We start from the raw sequence: 20,082 nt of genomic DNA on the forward strand, positions 1-20,082 counted from the left end.
AGGCTTAAACTACTCCCAGAGTAAGGCCCAGTTTCACAGACGAGGCTTAAACTAATCCCAGACTAAGGCCTGGTTTCACAGACAAACCTTAAACTAATCACAGACTAAGGCCCGATTTCACAGACAAAGCTTAAACTAATCCCAGACTAAGGCCCGTCATTTAAGTCGTTTTTATAAACGTGCCTTAGATAAAACTATTACTGGTGAGAATCTCGAGACATATAAAGATACGCTTTCAGTTGAAACAGCTCAAACATGCATTTATTCTGAGACTATCTTAAGCCTTGTCTGTGAAACCGGGGAAATGCTTCGGTTTTAAATGCTTAAATACTTTAATATCATACTTTGTTTGTCTATGCATACGTCAGACATATAAAAATGTGTGTGTGCTAAGCAGTAATTCTCTACACTCGAAGCGCTTCACATGTGGAACCTACACCTTTATCCACCATCACTGAGATCACTTCAATATTTATATGGTGGTTATGCCATCTGGACATTAATAAGTAGATACTTATTATGCAAATGCAAATGTATTCAGTACAGAATGTGCATAATTATGCATAAGTCGGCTCATTACTCCATCTTGATGTATATTACTTTTGTTATTATTTTTATCCCATTTATTATCATTTGATTTCTATTGCCTTGAGTTCATGTGTTTATGCTCCGCAAATTCTGTGTTTGTGCAAATGAATCTCATCTGAATCTGAACGCCTCGACTGATTTTTAAACACATAACCCTAACCACTAACACTACTGTAATTATTCATTACAATGTAAGTGCAAAATTCACACCATCGGCGACTCTGGCATCGCTAGAGCGACTACAGGAGAAGGGTTTGAGTTATTTCATGCTAAATTAAAAACCGGTTATTATCTACAGTGCTAGTGTTGTCAGGTGTGCCGCAGAAAATGATCAAATTACAGAAAATAAGGCCAAATAAATTTACAGCAAAGCTAAATAACATTAGCAATGGTCATACAGGTCCACTTGCAGCATGTTTTGTCCACTATATATGCGAAGAACGAATGAGGAATAATTTTTACTTAACTTTACTTAGGTAACGTTAGGCTACAGTCTCAAATACGTTTTCACATTGCCATATATAGGCGTGCTAATGTTGTTTTCCTCAGCGTCCAGCATAATGACAGAGAAACGGGCTCTGATAATGCATTACTAATGTTAGCAATGACGACTCGCCGTTTTTATTTACCAAACAATTCCTTAACGTTACCTTTTCAATTCAATGACCCGCCTCCTCCATCTGCGCTAACCTAACGTTACTTTGCACGAACATGCATAACTTTGTTCGACTGTCATGAATATTTGAAATGTCCATTTACATTAAGTACAAATTAGCCAAACATATGAACCTTACCTGTCCAGGAGAAAATTAGCAACGTTGGCATCAGTCTTCAAATTATTCTCCGTTTTCAGCCGTCTCCATCTTTCAAAGGCATCTCCTAAACAAATCCTTGTTTTATCTCGGACACTGTCACAACGTTTTTCTTATTCATAACGAGGCCGTTTAGGTTTCGTAAAGTTAGACATTGTTTATCCAAAAAGTTTGTAGAGCAGAGCTGGCAACCCGAATGCAGAAACACTACTGACTTCGTGATTGGTAGACAGGTGGAGGGTGGGGCTTCAGGCCAAAACACAACATGACAACATCAACATCAGTTGAGGGCTGCAACTTCACTTTTAAAATGACAATATCTTGGCCTGACAACTGTTGTCAGTGATATAAGTATTTGAAATTAACATGATTTCTTAATGTCTAGTGACAAATCAGGGCCATTTTATGATTAATTGAAATACATTTCTTACATACAGTTCCTTTAACGGTCTGGTTTAGTATAAACGTCAGAGATGTAGTTATGACACTGCATACTTATGAATAATTATTCATAATTTGTTCAAGCATCCAGAATTATAGCCACGTTTATAAGAAACCAAACCATTTGTAAATCCGTCAAGATTTCAGCGAGATAAGAGAATTTGTGTTCAGATCACTCGCCTTACATCAGGAGCCCGCCAGAAAGCTTGCCTATGACAAGATGGCCGCCAGAAAGCTCGCCTGTGACAAGATGGCCGCCAGAAAGCTCGCCTGTGACAAGATGGCCGCCCGAAAGCTCGCCTATGACAAGATAGCCGCCAGAAAGCTCGCCTGTGACAAGATGGCCGCCAGAAAGCTCGCCTGTGACAAGATGGCCGCCAGAAAGCTCGCCTATGACAAGATGGCCGCCAGAAAGCTTGCCTATGACAAGATGGTCACCAGAAAGCTTGCCTATGACAAGATGGCCGCCAGAAAGCTTGCCTATGACAAGATGGCCGCCAGAAAGCTTGCCTATGACAAGATGGCCACCAGAAAGCTTGCCTATGACAAGATGGCCGCCAGAAAGCTTGCCTATGACAAGATGGCCACCAGAAAGCTTGCCTATGACAAGATGGCCGCCAGAAAGCTTGCCTATGACAAGATGGCCACCAGAAAGCTTGCCTATGACAAGATGGCTGCCAGAAAGCTTGCCTATGACAAGATGGCCGCCGGTGATGACGTTAGAGACTCCGCTGTAAGACATCTAGCCTTTATTATGGATATCTATGGTTGAAACTGTCTACAGTACTAACTATTAATCTCAAACCTTCTGAAGCCATATGACAATTATGACATTATTAAATATACATTATTAACTGATAACCATCTTCTGATATGCCAGGATTACTCCTGAGACTTCTCTGAATGGGTCTACGGGCTACACATCGCTCTCAGCCCACTGATGTGATGGCCGTCTTCTGAGCCGTCAGAGCGGTCGTTCTACAGTTAGACATCTCCAGCTGGTCCAGCTAAACGGAGAAGGCTTGTCTGAAGACGTGAATCCGGTTTGTGTCAGACTCAGGTGAGTCTCTGACAGTGAGGTCTCTCATAAATCTCATTATGCCAGACCTTCGGCCCGCTCCTGATGGGGTTCAGCCACACGCCCTTGACACACAGAAGCCAGAGCGGAGACTTCTCACAGCGCCGGATGGAGAATCGCAACTGTGCTTCAAAACAACTTCATCCGCGGGTCAACTAGAGTATACGTGTGGATATGAATACATATTACCATCTCACTTATGAAGTGATTATTCATGCTCAGATCCCTTAGTCCCCAAATAAATGAAAAGAGCTTAGTTCTGCAGACTCATTACACAGACAACAGCTCCAACAACTCATAACAGATCAATGAAGCTCGAGCTCATACTGATGCCCGCACACTTCAGCCCAATCAGATTAGCATCTATGCATTCCAGGATGAATATAATCATTGTTTTGTTTTTTGGAATGTGAATAAACTCATAAACTGCAGCTGATCGATGGCGGCGGGGCTCAAATCCACCTGATCACAGTCAGATATCTAAAGTCTTCAAGTCAGATATAAAACCTGACAACAGCGCTTTAGATGCTGCTTCTGCCGCTCTAATCATACTAAAAACACATTCTCCACACTGCTCCAAAATGGACATTTACTGTCTCCACTTGTGGCTTCTCTCGTGGATCTAAAACGTTGCAGTCTGTTTACCCACGTGGAAATAATCCATATGAACATATATGTTTTAATATAGGTTTTGATATAGGTTTTTAATATATGTGACATATATAAAATTGGCCATTTTCCTATATTATATGTACATATATATACACGTGCATACGTATAGCTATATAGGTACATATATGCATGTATATATTTGCACCTATATGTTCACCTATGTACTTTTTTGTTGTTGCTACATTTAGACTAATGACCTTTCAGCCATATTCATCTAGAAACTGCATTAAGACAATACAGAGAACATTGCATTTTGCATTGCATTTGGTGGATGTAACGGTGAATGTGTGGATGTGTGTGAGCTGTAATGTGAATCTGAAAGTGACATTGGAAAAAAGGCTTGATTGACAAAATAAAAAAGACGACAAACCCTATTGTTATACATTTCCTTCTTTTCCACTATCTTCATACAAGAAAGAATCGACTTTGTAAATGTTTCAGGAAAACGTGTAGACATAGCTTTCCATCTCCTCTCACCTAATTGCCATAGTTAAATTCCATAACATGCCAATTACATGTGATACCAATTTCACATGTTCGCACATACATAAGTTCTTGCATAATTTTTTTTTGTTAGTTCTGAGTTATTGCATTGATAATAGATAATATGAGCTAGGCATCATGTATGACAGTTGCCAAAGTGAGATATGAGCTATAAAATGACCAGATCCTGCCATGAGCTATATAAGAAACATATCTTGAATGTATAGGGCTTATATGTGGATATAAAGAAGCAATACAGGAGACCCATATGGCCTGTATATGCACATACATGCACCTCAATTTTGCATATATGTGCATATAAACTGCATATAGGTCTCATATATGTACATACTGTATATCCTCATATAGGTTCTTTCCATGTTTCCAAGTCTATTCAAACATTTAAACACAAGCTTTATATAACTAAAATTACAAAAATTCATAAAGGTTAAGATTTTGTGTTTAATAAATATAGGACAGTGATGAAATCGTATGGGCTTTTTATCTAAAATTTTAAAAGCACGATTATAAAGCCGTTCAAGAGGCTTTAGAGCGGTTTGGTTGGTCTGAGACCAGACAGCGCTGACAGAATCATTGTTTTTAAAAAACATAGGCATATTCAAATGTTAAGCAATTTCTGATCGTCCTGAAAGTATTTATACTGGCCTTCATTTTTAATGATGGCTTATTAATGTGACTTTTAAAATTTAGTCTAATATAACTCCTAAATATTTCTCTTGTTCGACTTGTTAAATGATTTTGCCTTTCATTTCGATGTTTAATTTGTTTGCTATTGGTGTCTTTTTTATAGAAAAGCATATGGATTTGGTTTTATTTGTATTCATTGTCAAACAGGATCTGTCTAGCCAAATGGACACTTTCTCAAGACTTTGTGTTATTTTACTGCCGATGACAGACGGGTCCTTGCCGGCCACATAAACCACAGTGTCATCATCTGAAGGCTGATCTCAGGACAGACTTCAGGAAGTTCATTCATGTACAGGCTAAAAAGAATAGGCCCCAATATAGTGCCTTGAGGGATTCCTGTCATAATTTGACATGTGGCAGATTTTACATTATCAAAAACTACACATTGCTCGCGACCCTGTAGATATGACTCAAACCCTAGAAGTGCCTGCTTTGACAAGTTAAAGGAAGATCATTTTGAAATAAGAAGGCTATGATTTACGGTATCAAAAGCCTTCCTTAAGCACAGGAACACTGCGCCCACCATATTTCCTTTATCAAGTGACTGCACAGTGTTTTCCAGCATTGCATAGATGGCAGATTCAGTAGAATAATTCTGTCTGAAACATATTGTTGTGGGTGCAGATAGTGATTTATTTCTAAATAATTAATTAGTTGTTCCGAGACTATTTTTTCCAATATTTTAGACACTACCGGAACTAGACGGATTGGTCGATAATTAGGGGCATCTGCAGTATCCCCGGACTTAAAGACAGCCTTAACTAGTGTTTTTTTTCCAAGTTTCTGGGAATTTTCCAGTTTTAATGGAAACATTAATAATGTGGGTCAGAGGCTGACTAACAAATTGAGAATATTAAAAAAAAAAACTGACTTGGCCTCCAAATTCCCCAGATCTCAAACCAAACGAGCATCTGTGAGATGAGCTGAACAAACAAGTCCGATCCATGGAGGCCCCGCCTCACAACTTACAGGACTTAAAGGATCTGCTGCTAACATTTTGGTGCCAGATACCACAGCACACCTTCAGGGGTCTAGAGATATCAGGAAGATGGACATAATGTTATGGCTGATGTATGGTATTAATATATCATGGTTCCCTAACCAGAGATTGCTGAACGTTATGCTCTTCATGAAAAGTTGAAAGTCAGTGTGAGAATCCTGAAAACATATGAAACATAACCTATAACATCATCACAAAGCTCAGGTTATTGAGCCCCAGCTCATGAAATGAAGACGTATGAATTAGTTTATAACAGAAAGGCCTGAAGCGACGGAACTAACCCTGTTCTGTTCAGAGACTCAACAAAGAAATAAAACATTATAACCTGCAATGCTCAAAATGACAAAACATCCAATGTCAGGAAATCCACTTCTGACAATTGGAAAATGAATGTAGTCGACTTGTATTGTCTCTGAGGGAAGATGTTTTGAGATTACAAAGATTATAATAAAGAATGTAATGCCATTTCAATAGCAAATGTCTCATAGGAACCCATGCGGTGACAAAACATCAGCTCAGTAAAAGGTTCCTTTACTTTAGAGAAATAAGATGAAGAGGCCAGCCTGAGTCTTTAATAACGCCACTGAAGACGCAGATTTACACTGTTAGTCCACATCTACAGCTGAGGCTGAGGCATCTAAACATGCTGGAGGAACAATAGAGTCAGCACTGATGACTCAGATTCTGTCCAATCACACGCTCTGTGGAATGAGGAAGCCCCGCCCCTAACGCCTCGTCCTCGTGATAAACCAACTCTTCTTCGTTTAACCCTCTGAGGTTCTTCGTTTTCCAGTCACACTCAGGACCTTCGGGTCAAAAGTGATCAATTATTATTATTTAAGTAAAATCAATTAAATGTATTTTTGTTCAATAATATTTTTTCTTTCTTTTTTTGTGTTTTGAGAGAATTGTATGATAATAATTAATATTTATGCAATAATTGTGATCTATTTTTTCCCATTGAATATATATAATTGTGTTTATTTATTTTTTTATTAATGCTGTATTTCAGGTTAAAGTAGAGACTAGGCCTATAGAAAAAAAATTTTGAAATCAGATTGGTGCCATCTGGTGGAAGCAGTGAGCATTATTATCATGCAATATCATATTTTAACCACTAGATGAATTGACAGCTCTCTGTAGAAAGGCGTGTGAATTCTAGTTGTTTTTGCACATATTTGCCTATTTTTTTTTCATGTTGTGGATTTTAATATATAATAAGAGATTCGCAAAGACTATTTTTGTCAAGTTTTTTGTTTGTTTGGTTGGTTTAAATGGTCATTTGAAGTGCCAGTTTTACTTTATAATACAGTCAAACCTGAACATTGCATTAGAAAGAGAACAAATGGAAAGCATTTTGTTACCCATTGTTTTAATTGTAACTTAATAAAAATCCAATTCTTTCAGTCATAACATGTTTTTAATAACATTTTATAATAAACATTTTCATTAAAATATTTTTTTTTACAATTCAATGAAGAGTAACTCTTTTCACAAAATTAGCTTTTGCAATGACACACGTTCATTTGTGTGTGTGAGTGTATTTGTCTGTTTTGCACTCTTGATTTTATAGAACCCTTCACTGTGGTGTGCTTTTTTTCTGCATTGAGATTGTACGCACAAAAAACTTTATTAAAAGTATTTTCATATTTTTGCCAATTTCCCATTCATTTCCTATGGGGTCATTTTTGACCCGAAGACCCTGAGTGTGACTATTTTTTTACAACCACTTAGACTTTTCAAATCCTGTCCAATTTTCTGTGTGTTCATATAGCAAGTACCAATAAAGTCACCAAGTTTCGTACCAATCCGATGAAGCTACGATTTTTTAAATTTTTTATTTAAAAAAATTCGGGTCAGAAATGACCGAAGAGCCCTGGAGGGTTAACAGGTTGTAAACTGAAGTTGGCTCCTGATGGAAGCGCTGGTTTCAGCAACACACACACACACACACACACACACACACACACACACACACAGCTGTACGGCTGGGGTTTATCAGCGCACATACAGCTAAACAATCCACAGAGAGCATTAAAAGAATAGCCAGGAATGACGACCCAATCATAATCAGCCCAGACGGATAAATGTGTTGAGATAAACCTGCTGTGTGCGGATCTGCTGGGCGAGATAAGACGATCTGTGTGTCCTGGAGCGACAGGCCTCGTGTTCATCTCTGCGGAGGATCAGCTGGACGAGCCGTGGACCGAACACACTCACACACACACACACACACACACACACTCACACACACACACACACACACACACACACACACACACACACACACACACACACACACACACACACACATGGCCGTCGGAACCATTGTATGTGGGCGGACCCATTTTGGACCCACTCACTTTTACCATCACGATTACCAATTCACAAGATTAACGGAATGCAGAGCTGATATAAAACAGTGGATGACCAGTGATTTCCTGCAACTCAATTCAGAAAAATTTTAATTTTTAATTATTGGACAAAAAAGCTCCACAAGTAGTAACCTAGAATACTGTCTAACACTTGATGCTCTGTCCAGTCCTCTGGTCAGTGAGGAACCTGGGTGTGCTCTTTGATACCAATCTTTCATTTGAAAGCCACGTTTCTAGCATCTGTAAAACTGCTTTCTACCATCTTAAAAATATATCTAAATTACGGCACATGCTCTCAATGCAAAATGCTGAACAGTTAGTTCATGCGTTCATGACCTCAAGGCTAGATTATTGTAATGTTGATGAGCTGTAGATTATTGTAATGTTGATGAGCTGTAGATTATTGTAATGTTGATGAGCTGTAGATTATTGTAATGTTGATGAGCTGTAGATTATTGTAATGTTCATGAGCTGTAGATTATTGTAATGTTGATGAGCTGTAGATTATTGTAATGTTGATGAGCTGTAGATTATTGTAATGTTGATGAGCTGTAGATTATTGTAATGTTCATGAGCTGTAGATTATTGTAATGTTGATGAGCTGTAGATTATTGTAATGTTGATGAGCTATAGATTATTGTAATGTTGATGAGCTGTAGATTATTGTAATGTTGATGAGCTGTAGATTATTGTAATGTTGATCAGCTGTAGATTATTGTAATGTTGATGAGCTATAGATTATTGTAATGTTCATGAGCTGTAGATTATTGTAATGTTGATGAGCTGTAGATTATTGTAATGTTGATGAGCTGTAGATTATTGTAATGTTCATGAGCTGTAGATTATTGTAATGTTGATGAGCTGTAGATTATTGTAATGTTGATGAGCTGTAGATTATTGTAATGTTGATGAGCTGTAGATTATTGTAATGTTGATGAGCTGTAGATTATTGTAATGTTGATGAGCTGTAGATTATTGTAATGTTGATGAGCTGTAGATTATTGTAATGTTGATGAGCTGTAGATTATTGTAATGTTGATGAGCTGTAGATTATTGTAATGTTGATGAGCTGTAGATTATTGTAATGTTGATGAGCTGTAGATTATTGTAATGTTGATCAGCTGTAGATTATTGTAATGTTGATGAGCTGTAGATTATTGTAATGTTGATGAGCTGTAGATTATTGTAATGATCATGAGCTGTAGATTATTGTAATGTTGATGAGCTGTAGATTATTGTAATGTTGATGAGCTGTAGATTATTGTAATGTTGATGAGCTGTAGATTATTGTAATGTTGATGAGCTGTAGATTATTGTAATGTTGATGAGCTGTAGATTATTGTAATGTTGATGAGCTGTAGATTATTGTAATGTTCATGAGCTGTAGATTATTGTAATGTTGATGAGCTGTAGATTATTGTAATGATCATGAGCTGTAGATTATTGTAATGTTGATGAGCTGTAGATTATTGTAATGTTGATGAGCTGTAGATTATTGTAATGTTGATGAGCTGTAGATTATTGTAATGTTGATGAGCTGTAGATTATTGTAATGTTGATGAGCTGTAGATTATTGTAATGTTGATGAGCTGTAGATTATTGTAATGTTGATGAGCTGTAGATTATTGTAATGTTGATGAGCTGTAGATTATTGTAATGTTGATGAGCTGTAGATTATTGTAATGTTGATGAGCTGTAGATTATTGTAATGATCATGAGCTGTAGATTATTGTAATGTTGATGAGCTGTAGATTATTGTAATGTTGATGAGCTGTAGATTATTGTAATGTTGATGAGCTGTAGATTATTGTAATGTTGATGAGCTGTAGATTATTGTAATGTTCATGAGCTGTAGATTATTGTAATGTTGATGAGCTGTAGATTATTGTAATGTTCATGAGCTGTAGATTATTGTAATGATCATGAGCTGTAGATTATTGTAATGTTGATGAGCTGTAGATTATTGTAATGTTGATGAGCTGTAGATTATTGTAATGTTGATGAGCTGTAGATTATTGTAATGTTGATGAGCTGTAGATTATTGTAATGTTGATGAGCTGTAGATTATTGTAATGATCATGAGCTGTAGATTATTGTAATGTTGATGAGCTGTAGATTATTGTAATGTTGATGAGCTGTAGATTATTGTAATGTTCATGAGCTGTAGATTATTGTAATGTTCATGAGCTGTAGATTATTGTAATGTTGATGAGCTGTAGATTATTGTAATGTTGATGAGCTGTAGATTATTGTAATGATCATGAGCTGTAGATTATTGTAATGTTGATGAGCTGTAGATTATTGTAATGATCATGAGCTGTAGATTATTGTAATGTTGATGAGCTGTAGATTATTGTAATGTTCATGAGCTGTAGATTATTGTAATGATCATGAGCTGTAGATTATTGTAATGATGATGAGCTGTAGATTATTGTAATGTTGATGAGCTGTAGATTATTGTAATGTTCATGAGCTGTAGATTATTGTAATGTTGATGAGCTGTAGATTATTGTAATGTTCATGAGCTGTAGATTATTGTAATGATCATGAGCTGTAGATTATTGTAATGATGATGAGCTGTAGATTATTGTAATGTTGATGAGCTGTAGATTATTGTAATGATCATGAGCTGTAGATTATTGTAATGATCATGAGCTGTAGATTATTGTAATGTTGATGAGCTGTAGATTATTGTAATGTTGATGAGCTGTAGATTATTGTAATGTTGATGAGCTGTAGATTATTGTAATGTTGATGAGCTGTAGATTATTGTAATGATCATGAGCTGTAGATTATTGTAATGTTGATGAGCTGTAGATTATTGTAATGTTGATGAGCTGTAGATTATTGTAATGTTCATGAGCTGTAGATTATTGTAATGTTGATGAGCTGTAGATCATTGTAATGTTGATGAGCTGTAGATTATTGTAATGTTGATGAGCTGTAGATTATTGTAATGTTGATGAGCTGTAGATTATTGTAATGATCATGAGCTGTAGATTATTGTAATGATCATGAGCTGTAGATTATTGTAATGTTGATGAGCTGTAGATTATTGTAATGTTGATGAGCTGTAGATTATTGTAATGTTGATGAGCTGTAGATCATTGTAATGTTGATGAGCTGTAGATTATTGTAATGTTGATGAGCTGTAGATTATTGTAATGTTGATGAGCTGTAGATTATTGTAATGATCATGAGCTGTAGATTATTGTAATGTTGATGAGCTGTAGATTATTGTAATGATGATGAGCTGTAGATTATTGTAATGATGATGAGCTGTAGTTTATTGTAATGTTGATGAGCTGTAGTTTATTGTAATGTTGATGAGCTGTAGATTATTGTAATGTTGATGAGCTGTAGTTTATTGTAATGTTGATGAGCTGTAGATTATTGTAATGATGATGAGCTGTAGTTTATTGTAATGTTGATGAGCTGTAGATTATTGTAATGTTGATGAGCTGTAGTTTATTGTAATGTTGATGAGCTGTAGATTATTGTAATGATGATGAGCTGTAGATTATTGTAATGTTGATGAGCTGTAGATTATTGTAATGTTGATGAGCTGTAGATTATTGTAATGTTCATGAGCTGTAGATTATTGTAATGTTGATGAGCTGTAGATCATTGTAATGTTGATGAGCTGTAGATTATTGTAATGTTGATGAGCTGTAGATTATTGTAATGTTGATGAGCTGTAGATTATTGTAATGATCATGAGCTGTAGATTATTGTAATTTTGATGAGCTGTAGATTATTGTAATGATGATGAGCTGTAGATTATTGTAATGTTGATGAGCTGTAGTTTATTGTAATGTTGATGAGCTGTAGATTATTGTAATGATGATGAGCTGTAGTTTATTGTAATGTTGATGAGCTGTAGATTATTGTAATGTTGATGAGCTGTAGTTTATTGTAATGTTGATGAGCTGTAGATTATTGTAATGATGATGAGCTGTAGATTATTGTAATGTTCATGAGCTGTAGATTATTGTAATTTTGATGAGCTGTAGATTATTGTAATGATGATGAGCTGTAGATTATTGTAATGTTCATGAGCTGTAGATTATTGTAATGATGATGAGCTGTAGATTATTGTAATGATGATGAGCTGTAGATTATTGTAATGTTGATGAGCTGTAGATTATTGTAATGTTGATGAGCTGTAGATTATTGTAATGTTCATGAGCTGTAGATTATTGTAATGTTGATGAGCTGTAGATTATTGTAATGTTGATGAGCTGTAGATTATTGTAATGTTCATGAGCTGTAGATTATTGTAATGTTCATGAGCTGTAGATTATTGTAATGTTCATGAGCTGTAGATTATTGTAATGTTGATGAGCTGTAGATTATTGTAATGTTGATGAGCTGTAGATTATTGTAATGTTGATGAGCTGTAGATTATTGTAATGTTCATGAGCTGTAGATTATTGTAATGTTGATGAGCTGTAGATTATTGTAATGTTGATGAGCTGTAGATTATTGTAATGTTGATGAGCTGTAGATTATTGTAATGTTGATGAGCTGTAGATTATTGTAATGATGATGAGCTGTAGATTATTGTAATGTTCATGAGCTGTAGATTATTGTAATGTTGATGAGCTGTAGATTATTGTAATGTTCATGAGCTGTAGATTATTGTAATGTTCATGAGCTGTAGATTATTGTAATGTTGATGAGCTGTAGATTATTGTAATGTTGATGAGCTGTAGATTATTGTAATGATGATGAGCTGTAGATTATTGTAATGTTGATGAGCTGTAGTTTATTGTAATATTGATGAGCTGTAGATTATTGTAATGTTGATGAGCTGTAGATTATTGTAATGTTGATGAGCTGTAGATTATTGTAATGTTCATGAGCTGTAGATTATTGTAATGTTGATGAGCTGTAGATTATTGTAATGTTGATGAGCTGTAGATTATTGTAATGTTGATGAGCTGTAGATTATTGTAATGATGATGAGCTGTAGATTATTGTAATGTTGATGAGCTGTAGATTATTGTAATGTTCATGAGCTGTAGATTATTGTAATGTTGATGAGCTGTAGATTATTGTAATGTTGATGAGCTGTAGATTATTGTAATGTTCATGAGCTGTAGATTATTGTAATGTTGATGAGCTGTAGATTATTGTAATGTTCATGAGCTGTAGATTATTGTAATGTTGATGAGCTGTAGATTATTGTAATGTTGATGAGCTGTAGATTATTGTAATGTTGATGAGCTGTAGATTATTGTAATGATGATGAGCTGTAGATTATTGTAATGTTCATGAGCTGTAGATTATTGTAATGTTCATGAGCTGTAGATTATTGTAATGATGATGAGCTGTAGATTATTGTAATGTTGATGAGCTGTAGATTATTGTAATGTTGATGAGCTGTAGATTATTGTAATGTTGATGAGCTGTAGATTATTGTAATGTTGATGAGCTGTAGATTATTGTAATGTTCATGAGCTGTAGATTATTGTAATGTTCATGAGCTGTAGATTATTGTAATGTTGATGAGCTGTAGATTATTGTAATATTGATGAGCTGTAGATTATTGTAATGTTGATGAGCTGTAGTTTATTGTAATGTTGATGAGCTGTAGATTATTGTAATGTTGATGAGCTGTAGATTATTGTAATGTTGATGAGCTGTAGTTTATTGTAATATTGATGAGCTGTAGATTATTGTAATGTTGATGAGCTGTAGATTATTGTAATGTTGATGAGCTGTAGTTTATTGTAATATTGATGAGCTGTAGATTATTGTAATGTTGATGAGCTGTAGATTATTGTAATGTTGATGAGCTGTAGATTATTGTAATGTTGATGAGCTGTAGATTATTGTAATGTTCATGAGCTGTAGATTATTGTAATGTTGATGAGCTGTAGATTATTGTAATGTTCATGAGCTGTAGATTATTGTAATGCTCTACTGGGTGGTTGCCCTGCTCGCCTAATAAATAAACTCCAGCTGGTCCAAAACGCAGCAGCTCGAGTTCTTACTAGAACCAGGAAGTATGACCATATTAGCCCAGTTCTGTCAACACTGCACTGGCTGCCTATTAAACATCGCATAAATTTTAAAATCTTGCTTATTACTTACAAAGCCCTAAATGGTTTATCTCCAATACTTGAGCGAGCTCTTAACACATTATCCTCCATCACGTCTACTGCGCTCTCTAAACTCTGGCCAGTTGATCATACCGAGAATATCCAAATCAACTGCAGGCGCTCGATCCTTTTCCTATTTAGCTCCTAAACTCTGGAACAGTCTTCCTAACATTGTTCAGGAAGCAGACACACTCTGTCAGTTTAAATCTAGACTAAAAACACATCTCTTTACTGTGGCATACACATAAAACACTTTTTCAATGAAATGATTGTTAGGCTGCATTAACTAGGTCAGCCGGAACCGGGAACACTTCCCATAACACCTGATGTACTCGTGACATCATCAGAAGAACGGCATCTACGCTAATGTTAGTCTCTCTGTTTATCCCGAGGTTTACTGCAGTCAGCCGGATCCGGGCCGGATCCAGATCAGATGCTGGACCTGACCAACACATGACCAACACAGGACCAACACATGACCAACACATGACCAACACATGACCAACACAAGACCAACACATGACCAACACATGACCAACACATGACCAACACAAGACCAACACATGACCAACACATGACCGACACATTACCAACACATGACCAACACAAGACCAACACATGACCAACACATGACCAACACATGACCAACACATGACCAACACATGACCAACACATGACCAACACATGACCAACACAAGACCAACACATGACCAACACATGACCGACACATTACCAACACATGACCAACACAAGACCAACACATGACCAACACATGACCAACACATGACCAACACATGACCAACACAAGACCAACACATGACCAACACATGACCAACACATGACCGACACATGACCAACACATGACCAACACATGACCAACACATGACCAACTCATGACCAACACATGACCAACACATGACCGACACATGACCGACACATGACCGACACATGACCAACACATGACCAACACATGACCAACACATGACCAACACATGACCAACTCATGACCAACACATGACCGACACATGACCGACACATGACCGACACATGACCGACACATGACCAACACATGACCGACACATGACCGACACATGACCGACACATGACCGACACATGACCGACACATGACCGACACATGACCGACACATGACCAACACATGACCAACACATGACCAACACAAGACCAACACATGACCAACACATGACCAACACATGACCGACACATGACCAACACATGACCGACACATGACCGACACATGACCGACACATGACCGACACATGACCGACACATGACCAACTCATGACCAACACATGACCAACACATGACCAACACAAGACCAACACATGACCAACACATGACCAACACATGACCGACACATGACCGACACATGACCGACACATGACCGACACATGACCGACACATGACCGACACATGACCAACACATGACCGACACATGACCAACACATGACCAACACATGACCGACACATGACCGACACATGACCGACACATGACCGACACATGACCGACACATGACCAACACATGACCAACACATGACCAACACATGACCAACACATGACCGACACATGACCAACACATGACCAACACATGACCGACACATGACCGACACATGACCAACACATGACCAACACATGACCGACACATGACCGACACATGACCAACACATGACCAACACATGACCAACTCATGACCAACACATGACCAACTCATGACCAACATATGACCAACACATGACCAACACATGACCAACACATGACCCTGAAGTGTCTGAGAGACGTGATTAGCCTCTGAAACTGCCTCATCGACACGGCATCCTCAATAAACCCGTCTCCGGCGCGATGACTCAGATCTTTCGAATATTCCGATCTATTATGCCCTCCGCTATATAAATAAAGTTGACTTTACGTGACCGTCTCTAATTCAGCACACGTCTGTTCACCCCTACCCGATAAACGTTATTATTAAACACACGGTACACGTGTCCTAACTACACGCGATAAGATTCCAACGTCAAGTGATTGGTCTGACCACACCAGACACATCACGACTACGAGATGCGACAAAATCAATCAAAATCCCACCGAGTATGGCCGTCACAGCCAATCAGAACCGCATGTGGGCGTCACAGCCAATCAGAACCGCATGTGGGCGTCACAGCCAATCAGAACCGCATGTGGGCGTCACAGCCAATCAGAACCGCGTGTGGGCGTCACAGCCAATCAGAACCGCGTGTGGGCGTCACAGCCAATCAGAACCGCATGTGGGCGTCACAGCCAATCAGAACCGCATGTGGGCGTCACAGCCAATCAGAACCGCGTGTGGGCGTCACAGCCAATCAGAACCGCGTGTGGGCGTCACAGCCAATCAGAACCGCGTGTGGGCGTCACAGCCAATCAGAACCGCATGTGGGCGTCACAGCCAATCAGAACCGCGTGTGGGCGTCACAGCCAATCAGAAACGCGTGTGGGCGTCACAGCCAATCAGAACCGCGTGTGGGCGTCACAGCCAATCAGAACCGCGTGTGGGCGTCACAGCCAATCAGAACCACGTGTGGGCGTCACAGCCAATCAGAGCCGCATGTGGGCTTCACAGCCAATCAGAACCGCATGTGGGCGTCACAGCCAATCAGAACCGCATGTGGGCGTCACAGCCAATCAGAACCGCATGTGGGCGTCACAGCCAATCAGAACCGCATGTGGGCGTCACAGCCAATCAGAACCGCGTGTGGGCGTCACAGCCAATCAGAACCGCATGTGGGCTTCACAGCCAATCAGAACCGCATGTGGGCGTCACAGCCAATCAGAACCGCGTGTGGGCGTCACAGCCAATCAGAACCGCGTGTGGGCGTCACAGCCAATCAGAACCGCGTGTGGGCGTCACTGCCAATCAGAACCGAGAAGGAGAAGGAGAAGGAGAAGGAAGGATCAGAAGGAGCTCTCGCGCCTGAGATTAATCTCAACAGCACTCGCAGGGAAATGGATAATAATCAAATGCACAAATACCACACCATTTAAACATTACTAAACCACACTGAGTCACTAAAACAATCTTTGTCATAGAATACACTCGTTTGTTCACCGTTTGAACGTTCTTGTTTCCATTTGTTCAGGATCTGAGGAGAATTATCCACATTACAAAGCTGAGCACTAAATGATTTCAGTCACATGACACACTTTAACACTAAATAAAGCTCATCAACCCTCCCGGAGATCATCAGTGCCATGTTGGTGTTGTTTAGGCAGGGGCGCACCTAAGGGGGGGGGGGGGGGGGGGGGGGTTAGGACGATTCTAAGGGCCCACACACTTTTGGGAAGAAAATCAGTATTGTATCATTTCAGATATTTCAGTACAGATACATAGCGAAATATGGATATTTTTGACAACACTAGTAGGCATACACACAGGTTCGAAGACTCGTTCTCTCACCCCCTACAGTGCAATTCGGCTAGGTATACATCCATGCTAAAATAACAAGGTGAAAGTCATCATAGCTGGCGTAGTATAGACCCAGCTCCCAGCCCAACTTTGAGAATAGATTAACGGCGATATTTTTTTTATCGCCCAATAAGAGTCTCACGTTAACGCCGATAACGGCCCACCACTAGTTTAAATATTATATTGTTTTTTATGTCTATGTTGTCAATCTGTCAATCTATGTCAATTATGAAAAGTGAACAGCATGAGACAGGACACATCATAAGATGTTGATTTTTATCAAGAAGTTGATCAGACATGATGGACATGATTGTGACCACTTACACTTACCGTTTTCTATAAATTGTATCTTAATTTTAATCAATGTTTCATTAGCCAATTAGGGCATTCTGGGTTGAGCAAGCAGAGCTTAATTGGTCAGTATTATTAAATTGCAGACAAAGATTTTGGATAGTTTGGTGTGGTAGAGGGCCCAACATCAAATTCTTTCATAGGGCCCAAAATTGCTAGCGGCGGCCCTGTGTTTAGGGCAAAAACTCTCATTAACAAGGAAGAGACGAATTTATCAAGTAGTGAGGACACGGAGTTAGACACTGTTTTCCTCAATATTTTCTTCAGTTTTATTGAAAAGAAATGCCTTATTGATCTGATGTGTGATGGGAAAAGGGAGTAGAGCGAGTTCAGCATACGTGTACGTCTTTATGAATTAGATTCAACATTGTGCATTTGCTCTTAAAGTGATCGCAGCGACCAACACTCACCTAAAGGATTATTAGGAGCACCTGTTCAATTTCTCATTAATGCAATTATCTAATCAACCAATCACATGGCAGCTGCTTCAATGCATTTAGGGGTGTGGTCCTGGTCAAGACAATCTCCTGAACTCCACACTGAATGTCGGAATGGGAAAGAAAGGAGATTTAAGCAATTTTGAGCGTGGCATGGTTGTTGGTGCCAGACGGGCCGGTCTGAGTATTTCACAATCTGCTCAGTTACTGGGATTTTCACACACAACCATTTCTAGGGTTTACAAAGAATGGTGTGAAAAGGGAAAAGCATCCAGTGTGCGGCAGTCCTGTGGGAGAAAATGCCTTGTTGATGCTAGAGGTCAGAGGTCATGGGCCGACTGATTCAAGCTGATAGAAGAGCAACTTTGACTGAAATAACCACTCGTTACAACCGAGGTCTGCAGCAAAGCATTTGTGAAGCCACAACACACACAACCTTGAGGCGGATGGGCTACAACAGCAGAAGACCCCACCGGGTACCACTCATCTCCACTACAAAGAGGAAAAAGAGGCGACAATTTGCACCAAAATTGGACAGTTGAAGACTGGAAAAATGTTGCCTGGTCTGATGAGTCTGGATTTCTGTTGAGACATTCAGATGGTAGAGTCAGAATTTGGCGTAAACAGAATGAGAACATGGATCCATCATGCCTTGTTCCCACTGTGCAGGCTGGTGGTGGTGGTGTAATGGTGTGGGGGATGTTTTCTTGGCACACTTTAGGCCCCTTAGTGCCAATTGGGCATGGTTTAAATGCCACGGCCTACCTGAGCATTGTTTCTGCCCATGTCCATCCCTTTATGAGCACCATGTCCCCATCCTCTGATGGCTACTTCCAGCAGGATAATGCACCGTCACAAAGCTCCAATCATTTCAAACTGGTTTCTTGAACATGACAATGAGTTCACTGGACTAAAATGGCCCCACAGTCTCCAGATCTCAACCCAATAGAGCATCTTTGGGATGTGGTGGAACGGGAGCTTCGTGCCCTGGATGTGCATCCCACAAATCTCCATCAACTGCAGATGCTCTCCTATCAATATGGCCAACATTTCTAAAGAATGCTTTCAGCAGCTTGTTGAGTCAATGCCACGTAGAATTAAGGCAGTTCTGAAGGCCAAAGGGTCAAACACAGTATTAGTGTGTGTTCCTAATAATCCTTTAGGTGAGTGTATAGCCTATGTCCTTCCGTCTGTCATTAAAGTTAATCAAAGAACAAAAGAAAGAAATCCCCCACTGATCTTGACTTCTGTAGTTTAAACATGCGAATGCTATATTATCTATATTTCATTTATACAGTGAAGATTATGCAATGTTTTATTTTTATTTGTGATTCGTGATTCAATTTCTGGCCTCCCGTTAGACCTGAAACTTAATTCTTAGCACTGTTCTAACTTTATAGCTGACTGTTCACTTGAGTTTTAAATATTGTAGTTATTGCTGTGGGATATCAGTTGGTATTGATAACTGTGAAATTTCACTGGTATCTACTATTGTGGTTGCTGATTTATTAGAATACATGTAAGATCGGTCAAAACAATGAAAACAAGTAAGTATTTGTTGAAAGGACCCCCTA

General features: G+C 38.6%; 1 protein-coding gene across 1 annotated transcript in view; it reads right to left on the minus strand.

Moving 5' to 3' along the window:
- foxk2a (forkhead box K2a) overlaps window positions 1-20,082 on the minus strand; it is a 605,865-nt gene that overhangs the window by 501,326 nt on the left and 84,457 nt on the right. The window lies entirely within an intron of this gene.

The sequence above is a fragment of the Gobio gobio genome (genome assembly GCF_949357685.1).
Source record: "Gobio gobio genome assembly, chromosome: 20".
In the NCBI taxonomy this organism is placed as follows: Eukaryota; Metazoa; Chordata; class Actinopteri; order Cypriniformes; family Gobionidae; genus Gobio; species Gobio gobio.